The 13,607-nt window shown below is 40.1% G+C and overlaps 1 pseudogene; it reads left to right on the top strand.

The window, feature by feature from the left end:
• The first annotated feature begins 11,209 nt into the window (after positions 1–11,209).
• Positions 11,210–11,328, top strand: LOC111732652 (annotated as a pseudogene).
• The last annotated feature ends 2,279 nt before the right edge of the window (positions 11,329–13,607 follow it).

Genomic DNA, 13,607 nt, shown 5'->3' with positions numbered 1-13,607 from the left:
TGGATGAATGAATAAAAGTGTGTGTGTGTGTGTGTGTGTGTGTGTGTGTGTGTGCGCGCGCGCGTGCGCGTGCACGCATGTGTGTTAAACATATATATAAATTGAATGTTAGTCAGCCATAAAAATAAAACAATGAAATCCTACCATCTGTGACAACATTGATGGACCTTGAAGGCATTATGTTAAGTGAAATAAGTGAGAGAAAAACAAATATTGTATAATATCACTTATATGTGGAATTGAAAAATCATAGAAAAAGAGATTAGACTTGTGGTTACCAGAGGCAGAGGGTCAGAGGAAGGGGGAATTGGAGGAAGGTGGTCAAATGGTACAAGCCTCCTGTTATGGGATAAATAAGTGCTAGGAATGTAATGTACAACATGATGGCTATAGCTAACTAACACTGCTATATGATATACAGGAAAGTTGTTGAGAGCAAATCCTAAGAGTTCTCATTACAGGAATTGTCTGTCTTTTTTTCTTTTTTTTTTCCTTTTTTTTAATTGTATCTCTGATATGATGAATGATAAGTGAACCAAATGGTATAATCATTTCACAATATATGTAAGTCAAACCATCATGCTGTATGCCTTAAACTTATACTATGATGTATGTCAATTGTTTCTCAATAAACCTGGAGAAAAATGAAAGGTGCAATGGAGGATGTTTTTACAGGTAATGGGAAGAAAAGAAAGATTCCCAATTACTAAAAGCTATAGAGATTTGTCAACTCAGTATGCTTTTTTGAGATTCTCCAGGTGGAATTGCCTGTTTATGAAAAAAAGAGAATTGAATCCAAGGCCAAATTCATTATTCCCATTAGCGTTGCATCTCTTGTAAGCCTCATAGAGAACAGGCATTACTTAGCCGGGCTGAGAATAATGACACCATCTCACTTATAACAGTCTTGAAATTATCTTCCTTTTAACTGACCAGGAAGGCCTGGACCTATGGAAAAACCTTCCTATTGCTATAAATCTCCAAATAGAACCATATCTGAGCCACCCCAATTCTTATGAGGCTGGGTGTGAAGGTAGTGTGAAAGAGGCTCAAAAAGGTAACACTCATTGAAGTAGTAACTTATCACATTAAATAACTATTTATTTATCATTTACTAGGCACAAAGCCCAAACTTGTTTTCACTATACTGCCCAGATGAGTGTTCGATGTTTTTGAGAAATGAAGGCAATAACATATATGAAGTACCATGTATATAGCTATGCACTATTTTATCTGTCTGTTACTTCCAATTTTGATTTTGATCCTCCCAAAATCTCATGAGATGAATATAATTTACAGATAAGAAAGCTGAAGCTCTCAGGTTGTTAGCTGTCCAAAGTAATAACAATAGTTAACATTTTTTAAACACTTGCTATATGCCAAACACTATTCTGAATACTCTGCATGTATTAACTCCTTTAATCCTCACAACTTCTGTTTTACAGATGAAGAAATTAGTGACTGGCAGGGCTAAAATTCACACTAAAACATTTAAGTTCTTTCCATTTTCAATGAACCCAGATAAGCTCAGATCGCATCTGCTAAAAAGGATTATTATAAATATATGTAGAGAAATACAGAGGTCAGGACACCATTTGACCATACAACTAGGCCTCATAGATAACTGGAATCTACCTATTCAGGATACAACAGTAGCTCTAGAAGTCTGACAAGAGGTAGGAATTATGAATACCTCTAATAAAAGTTCCTCTCAGGACCTGATATCTGTTTCCCCTACCTCTAATATAACAGTATTGTGCTGATGTAATGATCACCATTATCAATTTACTCTACCTGTTTCTACTGCTCCAGTCAGCACCCTTTATTGCCATAACCAGTCTTTTTCTATTTTCTCCCTCCCTCACCACCAAATCTGAGAGAGGATCTGATGGGCTAAGCCAGTCATCATCTCACTAAGTCTCCTACTGGGTGAAATTCTTATGCTAGACTATCTCATAGCCAATTGAAAAATCCATTATATATGCTCCCAGGGTGGGATGGTCACTTAAGGATAAGGAAACTCTTAGAAGGGTACAATGAGCATGGGAAACACCTTTAATGTCATGTCCTGTATGTTGACTCTTAAGCATATATATGGTTATTTTCTGAGTATAGCAGGCTGTTAGGTACTTTGGGGTTGAACACAGTTTCAGTGTTTTAACCCTTCTTCACTTGAACAGTCTCTGCTTATTTAATTCAGTACTGGGAGGTAGAGGCGGAGGACTGCAGATAACCAGGGCAAATAGAGCGAGTCTCTCCCATAAGTTAGCTGCTGCTTTTCCCCAATGAGATGATTCAAAGAGAAATGATCCTAGATCATTTCAAGTCCTTGGGATATTTGCTATTGATTGAGCAAGCATTTCATATTTAATGCCTGGAGCTGTGAGCCAATATGGACTAGCATTTAACTGTCCTGGAGTGCCTTTAGAACATGTAAATCTTCCACTGAAAGCAGCTCAGTGGGATGGGGCAGCACTAGGCTATTTAGGGTTCTCCAGGTGGCTTTCAGAGTACAAACCCCTACAAAAGGTCACTATTTTTTTCTCTGGCCCTCAGGCTACCCCTTCTGGACAGGAGAGGAGGCTCTCACCTAAGGATAAGGAGGCTGTCACCTACGACTGCAGTGGCAGCCAGCATTACCTTAGGCTTCTTTTCTCCCTATGAATGCCCAGAAAGCCATGCTATCTATGAATGTCTGGGCCTCCTACTCCCTCACAGAACAGATGGGGACATTGAGACTCAGAGAAGGACATGCATGGTAAGTATGCTGTATCCATATGGCAAAGAATTTTTTTCTTATTTTCACTATCAAAATCATTATTATTCAATTACTCAAAAAACTTGAATTACCCTAACAGCTACTAATTTACAGAATACTTTCACATGTGAGGGAAGATTTATTTTCACAACCCTAAGGAGAGGAATGGGGCAGGATATTATTAACCATTTTATAGATGAATATCTGGAGGCAAAGATATTGTGTGATCTCTCCAAGGTCAAACTCAACCACCTGTGATGCATAACTTCTCTTAGTCTTCCCACTTTCTCTGCTCTAGAGAATATCGGCACCTATTGCCCAAATACCACCTAGCAAGCAAATTATCTTACCTGCTCCCAAAGATGGAGAGAGAATGATGTGAGAAATGGTTCAAAGTCCCTCACACCCACCATATCACACATTAAAAACAAAACAAACAAAACTCTGCCATCAGCCATGGTATCTGGCTTTCCACAATTTGACACATTCTTTTGAGTTGCTTCCTTTTATGCAAAGTCCTGGAAATAAATCTTCAGCAGTATCAACTATTTACACATTCAGTGTGAATTTCTGTACCTATCTCTAGCCAGACATTAGAGAAATAGAAATTAAAGTAGATTTTGAGTAGGGTGCGAGTTAACATGTATAATGCCCTCTGTCTAGAACTAGAATGTTAGCGAATTGGGAAGCCAAGGTTGGGCAATGTGAGGGGAGTGCCTGGCAGAGTCACTAAAAGGAAAGGTAGAAGCATATATCAGAGACAAACTTTGCCAACCCTCCTAGTGAGCTCAGAGTTTGTCATCCTAGAATCGATTACCTCAGTAGCTGTCAGGACTAGGGCACACATTTGCCAGCTTCAGTCTATTTGTCATAACCTCCCCAGTCATACTAGAAAACATCTCATTTCTCTGATAGTTTTCAGTGAGAAATAATCAGAAGCCAACCATTTTAATGTATTTTATAAGCCTTAACATATGTTTACACATTTATTTGATCTTTCTATAAATATGTGCCACTTTAATGATATCTTTTCTAAATGTGAGGGGATGTGAGGAATGGACAGGGCAGTTCTCATAAAACAGTGCTGGAAAGAAAAAAAAATCCCAAGACTGCCTCTACTCTGCTACAAAAATCACCTTCAGAGAAACCTCTGATCTGTCCACTGCTTTTGAAAACTCACTTTAAAATTAATGTGATAGTCAGCTTCCTACAAGGAGATCTTCCACTCCAGAGTATCTCCACACTGTCAACTAAAGTATCTTAAGTTCTACCATAATAATATACTTGGAGTGTATTAAAATATCAATACTCTTTTGAAGAGGAACTTTAAACTGCTAAAGCTCAAATGGTGGTTCCCAAAGTGTAATGCTCAAACCAGCAGCATCGGCATCTCCTGGGAATTCGTTACAAATGCAAATTATTTGTCCCACTCCAGAACTGAAGAATGGGTGGGGAGAGGCAATCTGTGTTTCGAGAAGCCTACAGGTGATTCTGATATATGCTGAAGTTTGAGAACCATTGTTTAGTATTTGATTTACCAAATACTTTTTATTTTGCATTGTGGCTTGTTATTATAACCTTTTTAGCACTTACTACATGCCACATACCGGCCCATTGTAAGGCTTATATCATTTAATTCTCAGAATAAATGCATAGTACTATTACTTTCTCCATTTTTAAGATTAAAAAAAAAACTATATGAGATTAAGTTACTAGTCCAAGCTAGTAAGTGATAGAGTCTATAGTAGATCTCAGGCCTTCTGACTAGATCCATGATTTTTTACCCTGGTTCTACATTGGGGAACTTTATCACTGGGGAACTTAAAACAATCCTAAAGTTAAGGTCACACCGCAGATCAATTACATCAGAATTCTGGAGGTAGGGCATTTTGGTAACTTTTAAAAGCTCTCTATATGATTTCAACTTAGAGATTAAAGATGGCATAGAAGATAGAAGCTATATACCACACCAAAATTGTAGTGACCATATCAAAATTATAACAAAACTACAGAGTCCAAGGTCTGGCTAAACAAAAGCCCTAAAGTAGATCACCTCAAATAATAGGTTACCTCAAAATGGTAGGAGTGGAGACATCAAACACCCTGGTCTCACATTTGAGAATTGGGAGGGCTATCTTGGCTGCAGAGCCCCCTTCCCCACCTGAGGAGCGAGAGGTCTCGGCTGCACACTGGATTCCTCAGCCTAGGGTTCCAGTACTGGGAAGAGAAGTCCAAACAACCTCTGGCTGTGAAAACCAGTGGAGGTTGTGGCTGAGTGAGGTGGAGGTCTGTGGGAAGCAAAAACTTTCCCTCTTAAAGGGCTCATGCCTGGCCTTACTCCCTGACAGATTTGTTCTCTCTGAGCTCCAGTGCTGCTTAAGGGGTGCCAGGAACATATGGGAAGGCACTGAGCTATCGGGCTTCAGGGCGAGGGCTGGAGGGGCAGCTTGCACACGGACAGAGGTGCAAGCAGAAGCCATTGTTCCTTTGTTGAGCCCTCTCTGCTCCCCACCTGAAGATGCAGGCACCATCAACTTGAATAACACAGGTCGCTCAGCTCAGAGGATTCCCTGAGACTCCACTTCTCCCAACATGTGGGCCCACCCAAGCCACTTCCAGTGATTTATTCCATACAAATGGGATGTCTTGGCTCCTGAGGTGATCTTTTCTAAAATCTCTTAAAGGCTCACAAAACAAAGAAGCAGCATCTGGCCTCAGCATGCCTTGTACCTCTTGCTGAGCAGCCCCAAGTTCCACACCAGTGGCAGCGGCCTTCGTTTCTCATTTGGCCCCTTGAGACATCTATAAGCCAATCACAGGTGGCAGCCATATGTGGATTGCTTAGTGACTCTTATCAGGTAGCCTCAGAGGTGCACAAGCTACAGCTAAACATGGCTTGCAGCTGGACTCCTTCCAGGTCTATGCCAAGGGGCCCCACAGCACACTTACTACATAAAGCCACTCTACTAAGACTGGGAGATTTAGGAGCCCTACCTAATACATAGAAACAGACTCAGGGAGGCAGTTAAAAAGGGGAGACAAAGAAGCATGTTCCACATGAAAGAACAGAACAAACTCCAGAAAAAGAATTCACCAAAATGGAGACAAGCAATATACCAGAGTTCAAAAAACTGATCATAAGGACGCTCAAGGAACTTAGGGGAAGAGTAGATGAACTCAGTGAGAACTTTAACAAAGATATAAAAAAACATAAAAATGGAGATGGACAACATAATAGAGAGCCAGTCAGAAATGAAGAATACAATATCTAAGATGAAGAGTACATTAGAGGAAATCAACAGAGTGGATGAAACAGGATTGAATCAGTGACATAGAGGATGGGGTAGCAGAAGACACCCAATCAGAACAGCAACAAGAAAAAAGAATCCAAAAAAATGAAGACAGTTTAAGAAGCTTCTGGGAGAACGTCAAGCATATCAACATTTGCATCATAGAGGTACCTGATAGAGAAGAGAGAGAGCAAGGAATTGAAAACCTATCTGAAGAAATAATGACAGAAAACTTCCCTAACTTGGTGAAGGAAATAAACATACAACCCCAGGAGGTTCAGAGAGAAAAGAATTTAGTTACTTATAAGGGAGCTCCCATTAGACTGTCAGCCGATTTCTCAACAGAAACTTTACAGGCCAGAAGGGTTTGGCACAAAATATTCAAAGTGATGAAAACCCAGGACCTACAACAAAGATTATTTTACCCAGCAAAGTTATCATTTAGAATTAATTGAAGGATAAAGAGCTAAAAGAGTTTATTACCACCAAGCCAGTATTACAGGAAATGTTGGAGGAACTTCTTTAAGAAGGAGAAAAAAGTGTGTATCAAAAGTCTAAATAAAGAATGGCAATAACTATATATTTATCAATGAGTACTTCAAATGAAAAAGAATTAAATTCCCCAATCAAAAATAGGGTGGCTGAATGGATAAGAAAACAAAACTCTAAAGGATGGAGGGACGATGGTGAACTAAGTAAAAGCAGGGTTTGCCTGCTCCCAGGTCCACACTGAAATTACAACCAAATTATCAAATGATCAACGTGGAGAATCACCTGAAGTCCAGCTGATCATAACACATACATCTGATAATATAAAGAAGGAGCCACATCGAGGCTGGTAGGAGAGGCAAAGTCGAAAATCAGGCTGGACTCACACCAGCAGGTGGTAGAGAAACACTGAGAGGGAGAGTGAAGCTGCAGAGGCTCCTCTGAAGGAGAGAGAGGTCCTAACTTCATGAGGGCTGGAAAGGCAGCCACCTTTGTGCCTTAGCCTGGGCCCCACGATGGGCTAATCTATTGACCATGCTAGCTTGCCTATGCAGATCTCTCCCACAAGGCTAATAAGGACGTGCTGGTCTGAGGAGATCAGCCCTCCCCATCCAACCTGCAGATTCCTTGGGGCTTTTGTTTTTGGATGGCTGCCACACCTCGCACATTTTCAGGACCAAACATTCCCAGCTGGCAGCTAGTGCTGTGAGTGCACATTTTGGAGACAGTTTCAGGCAGATCACTGCTACCAACACAAACTTGAGTGGATCTTGGAGATCTGTGGGCCAATCCCAGACAGTAGCTGGTCTTGCTATGATCTGTGACTTTTGTGGGAATGTGTAAATAGGAAGTTGTAGCAAGACTGAGGCTATATTGACCTGATGGTCATTGTCTTCCTGAGACCCAGCCCCACCCAACCCACAAATTGCACCAGGCAGCCCATTGACAGTCAACCACCACAGCCCTGCCCCACCCCCCGGGTCTCTCAATCCTCACAGGCAACAAACATTGGCTAGCACAGTGTGGGCATTGCCGGGAAATCAGTTTCAGGCAGACCTCTGCTGCCTGCAAGAGCCACCATATGGTGTGGGGGGGATTGCATGCATGTGTGGGACCGCCCCAGATGGCAGCTGGTCTCACTGTGATCTGTGCCTATAGCGGGAACATGCAGGCACAGAAGTTGCAGCAAAACTGAATCTGTATTGGTCTGTTGGCCCTCATCTCCCTGGGCTCCCACTTCACCCAAACTACAAAGTGCCTGCAGCTCATTGACAGACAACCTCCCCAGCACTGCTCCTTTCTGAGGTTGTGCATTCTGTGCAGGCAACAGACCTTGGCTAGCACAGTCAGCGCATTTTGGAGAAAACAGTTGTGGGAAGACCACTGCTACCTGTACAGTATCTCTTGGGGGGATCACAGGGGTCAGTGGGACCGCTCCAGGCAGCAGCTTGTCTCCTTATGATCTGTGACTACTGCGGGAACCTGCAGCCACAGAAATTGCAGAAAACTGAGGCTATTGGCCTGATGGCCATTGAGTCCCTGAGATCCTGCCTCACCCATTCCACAAAGTGCCCGCAGTATGTTGACAGGCAGCTTGCCCCTGCCCTGGAGTCGTGCATTCTGTGCAGTCAACAGATCTCAGCCAGTGATGTGAGCAAAGTTCAGGGAATACAGTGATGGGAATATCGCTGCTGCCAGCATGAGATATAGTATTGCTTGGGAAGATCTCAGGGGTTTTGTGGGCCCATCACAGATAACAGTAGGTCATGCAGAGATATCTGACTTTGGTGGGAGCCTGCAGTCCCAGAGCTGTCATTAAATTTTGTGCTGTGTAGGCCTGATGACCCCGTGCCTCACTGAAACAATGCCCACCTAACCCACAAATTACCTGTGGCAAGCCTGCTCCCAGGAGACTCAGTCCCATCCTATGATTTCCTTGGGTCACAAATCCAGTAGCAAACAACAGCACTCACTTCGTGTGGCCCACACAAAGACCGTTCATCTGGGAGAAGCATTCGATGGTGGGCCACAAACTCATGCCCATGAGCTTCAGTAATTTTTAAACAGAGTTCAGGTGTTTGTCGGCCCGATGAGGGCAACAGTTGGCCTTACTATGATTGGAAACTTGTACAGGGAGCCACAGAGACAGTGCTGGCATATAAACTGACACTGCAGTGGCAGGGGAAATTTGCTCAATAGATCCAGGAGACTTCTGGGGTTCTTGCATCATCCAACATGCATATCACCCAGAGGCTCTCCGAGCTTCAGAGACTTAAAGGCAACTGATAGGCAGTGTCAGACCTTGAGAAGAACTAGTACTTCTGTTAAACTGCCTTAGGTCAGGGACGGGGGATAACCAGACTGCAGCCTACAGCGTTATCTCTTCCACCTACCTATATAGATCCAGCATAGGCAGCACACATCTGTAGATTGCTTTGTAGCTCCCACCAGGTAGACTTGAGCAATCAAAGGCAGCAGCTGACCTTGGCCTACTGAGGAGCTCCTCCCAAGGAGCCACAAAACCAACACACCCAGAGGCTGGCATTAGACCAAAACAGAGCAACTCCTGACTAGTCCCATAAGTGGTACACACAAAGGGTGGCCTCAACAAGTACACAAGCCTGCTAGGGCAAATCTCACTCAGTGGGGTCAGCCCCCATATAGTGACTCTTACCCTGTGGGTGCAGCCAATTCCCACAATTAGTCAAGCTGAGTGTTAATCTTATCCACTGATGTACTAACAACAATAAAGGCTTGGTGACAACAGAAGATCACACACAACTCATATAAAGATCATATCCAGAGCCCCTGGCATAGGGGATCAGGGAGAGTGTGCCACTGGGCCACACAGGACACCTTCCACGTTAGGCCATCTGGCCAAGGTTGAGGGACAAAACAAATATTCCTACCATATAAAAATGAACACAGCGAGGTTAATAAAAGGAGAAAACAAAGAAACGTGCCACAAATGAAACAACAGGAGAAAACTCCAGAAAATAAGCTAAATGAAATGGAGGCAAGCGACCTACCAGAGACAAAGTTCAAAATAATGGTTATAAGCATCCTCTACAAACTTAAGGGAGAATGGATGAGTACAATGAGAATCTCAACAGAGAGATAGTAAGTGTAAAGAAGGGCATAGAAACCATAAAAAAGAACCAGACGGAAATGAAGAACACACTACGAGTTTTCAACAGCAGATTGATGAGCAGTAGATCAATTCAGCAAACTGGAAGACAAGGTAGCAGAATACACCCAATCAGAACAACAAAAAGAAAAGAGAATTTTAAAAAATGAGGATAGTTTAAGAGACCTCTGAGACAACATGAAGTGTAACAATATCCACATAATAAGAGTACCCGAAGGCAAAGAAAGAGAGCAATCGATTGAGAATCTATTTGAAGAAATAATGACAGAAAACTTCCCAAACCTGGCAAAGGAATTAAATATACAAGTCCAGGAAGCACAAAGAGTCCCAAACAAGAGGAATTCCAACAAATCCACACAAAGATACATCATAATTAAAATGTCAAAGGTGAAAGACAGAGAGAGAATCTTAAAAGAAGCAAGAGAAAGGCAGTTAGTTATGCAGAAGTATATCGCCATAGGAATGTTGGCTGTCTTTCAAATGGAAACTTTGCAGACCAGAAGGGATTGGTAAGAAATATTCAAAGTTATGAAAACAAGAATCTATAGCCATGAATACTCTACTCAGCAAAGCTTTTGATTAAAATGAAGGTGAGATAAAGAGCTTCCCAGACAAAGCAAAGCTTAAGGAGTTCATCACCAACGAGCCAGTACTACAAGAAATGTTAAAGGGACTTCTATAAAAAAAAGGAGTAAAAAAGAAAATAGAAATAACAAATATAAAAAATAAAATGGCAGTAACTATGTACCTATAAATAATCCCTTTAAATATAAATGTTTTAATGCTCCAATCAAAAGATATAAGGTAGCCGAATGGATAGAAAAATAAGACCCATGCATAAGCTATCTATAAGAGAGCCACTTCAGATCAAATGACACTCACAGACTGAAAGTAAAAGGATGGAAAATGATATTTCATGCAAATGGAAATAAAAAAAAAGAAACCTGGGATAGCAATACTTATATAAGACAAAGTAGACTTTAAAACAAAAGCTATAATAAGAGACAAAAATAATAATAAATCAAGAAGACATAACCCCAGTAAACATATATGCACCCAACATAGGAGTGCCTACATACGTAAAGCAATTATTGACTGACATAAAAGGAAAGATCAACAGTAATACACTCATAGTAGGAGATTTTAACATCCTATTGACACTAATGGACATATCCTCCAGAAAAAAATCAAGGAAACAAGAGGCCTAAAAGACACACTAGACCAGATGAGTTTAATAGATATTTCCAGAGCATTTCACCCCAAAGCAGCAAAATATACATTCTTCTCAAGTGCATACAGAACATTTTCCAGGATAGACCACATGTTAGGACACAAAACAAGTCTCAATAAATTTAAGATTGAAATCATATCAATTGTCTTCTCTGATCACGATGGTATAAAACTAGAAATCAACTACAAGGAAAAAACTGGAAAATACACAAACACATGGAGGCTAAATAACATGCTACTAAACAATGAATGGGTTCACAATGATATCAAGGAAGAACTCAAAACATACCTAGAGTCTATAGCCATGCCACCCTGAACATGCCCGATCTCATCTGATATCGGAAGCTAAGCAGGGTTGGACCTGGTTAGTACTTGGACGGGAGACCACCTAGGAATACTAGGTGCTGTAGGTGTAAAAAAAAAAAAAAGATGTGTAGAGACAAATGAAAATGAGAACACAATGACTCGAAATCTATGGGACACAGCAAAAGCAGTCCTAACAGGGAAAGTCATAGCAATATAGACTTAACTCAAGAAAGAAGAAAAAACTCAAACAAACAATTTAACCTTATATTTAAAAGAGCTAGAAAAAGAACAACAAACAAAGTCCAAAATGAATAGAAGGAAGGAAATAATGAAGATCAGAGCAGAAATAAACAAAAAAGATTAATGAAACCAAGAGCTGGTTCTTTGAAAGGATAAACAAAACTGACAGACCCTTAAGCAGACTCATCAAGGAAATAAGAAAGAAGACTCAAAATCATAAATAAAAGAGAAGTTATAACTATAGACTCCACAGAAATGCAAAGAATCATAAGAACATACTATGAGCAATTATTTACTGACAAATTGGACGATCTGGAAGAAATGGCTACATTCCTAGAAACATACAATCTCCCAAGATTGAGTCAAGAAGAAACAGAAAACCTGAACCAATCGATTACCACCAATGAAATCGAATCAGTAATCAAAAACACTCCAAAAACAAAAGTCCTGACCAGATGGCGTCATAGGCAAAATTTACCAAACATTCAAAGAAAAATTAACTCCTTCTCAAACTATTCTGAAAAGTTCAAGAGGAAGGAAGTCTCCCTAACTTCTTTTATGAGGCCACCATTACCTTGATTCCAAAACCAGACAAAGACATTACAAAAACAAAAAAACTATACGCTGATACCTCTTATGAACATTGATGTGAAAATCCTCAACAAAATATTAGCAAACCGAATTCAGCAATATATTAAAAAGGTCAACATCATGATCTAGTTGAATTTATTCCTGGGATGCAAAGTTAGTACACTATCCACAAATCAATTAATGTCATCTACCACATGAACAAATCTAAAGATAAAAATCATATAATAACATCAATAGATGCAGAAAAAGCGTTCGACAAAATCCAGCATCCATTGATGATAAAAACTCTCAGCAAAGTGGGAATAGAGGAAATATACCTCAACATAATAAAGTTCATATATGACAAACCTACAGCTAACATCCTGCCCAATGGGGAAAAGAAAAAGAAAAAGTATTTTCCTTAAGATCAGGGAACAAGACAAGGATGCCCACTTTAGCCACAGCAATAAGACAAGAAAGAGAAGTAAAATGTATCTAATTGGAAAGGAAGAAGTAAAACTCTTGTTATTTGTCAATGACATGATACTATATAAAGAGAACCCTAAAGATTCCACCAAAAGCCTGTTCGAACTGATCAATGAATTCAGTAAAGTAGCAAGATACAAAATTAATATTCAGAAGTCAGTGGCATTCTTATACACCAATGATGAACTTTCAGAAAGAGAAATTAAGAAAACAATTCCATTTACAATTGAATTGAAATCAATAAAATACCTGGGAATCAAATTAACCAAGAAGGTAAAAGACCACTTCTCAGAAAATTAGATGTCACTGAAAAAACAAATTGAAGACACAAATAAATGGAAGCATATATTGTGTTCATGGGTAGGAAGAATCGACATTATTAAAATGGCCATAGTACCCAAAGCAATCTATAGATTCAAAGCAATCCCTATCAAAATACCAATAGAATTTTTAGGGAGTTAGAACAAATAATGCTAAAATTTATATAGAACCATAAAAGACCCTGAATAATCATAGCAATCTTGAGAAAGAAGAACAAAGTTGGAGGTATCACACTACCTGATATCAAACTATTCTACAAGTCTACAGTAATCAAAACAGCATGGTACTGGCATGAAAATGGAAACATTGGTCAATGGAACAAATAGAGAGCCCAGAAATAAATCCTCACCTATATGCTCTCTTAATATATGACAAAGGAGGCAAGAATATACAATAGGGTAAAGACAGACTCTTCAATATATGGTGCTAGGAAGGTTGAACAGATACATGTAAAAAAAAGAAAAGGGAGGAGGAGGAGGAGGAGGAGAAAGGAGAAGGAGAAGGAGGAGAAGGAGAAGGAGAAGGAGAAGGAGAAGGAGAAGGAGAAGGAGAAGAAAAGAAACTAGACCACTGTCATACACCATATACAAGAAACTCAAAATGGATTAACGGCAGAAATGTAAGACTCGAAACCATGAAACTTCTACAAGAAAACATAGGCAGTAAACTCTTTGATATTACTAACAGTAATTTCTTTTTTGAATACATCTTCTCGGTCAAGGGAAACAAAATAAAAATAAAGTAATGGGACTACATCAAACTAAAAAGT

Source organism: Pteropus vampyrus, unplaced genomic scaffold (assembly GCF_000151845.1).
Source record: "Pteropus vampyrus isolate Shadow unplaced genomic scaffold, Pvam_2.0 Scaffold477, whole genome shotgun sequence".
Lineage (NCBI taxonomy): Eukaryota > Metazoa > Chordata > Mammalia > Chiroptera > Pteropodidae > Pteropus > Pteropus vampyrus.
Note: the sequence above shows the minus strand (reverse complement) of the source record. Positions and strands in the feature narration are given on the sequence as shown.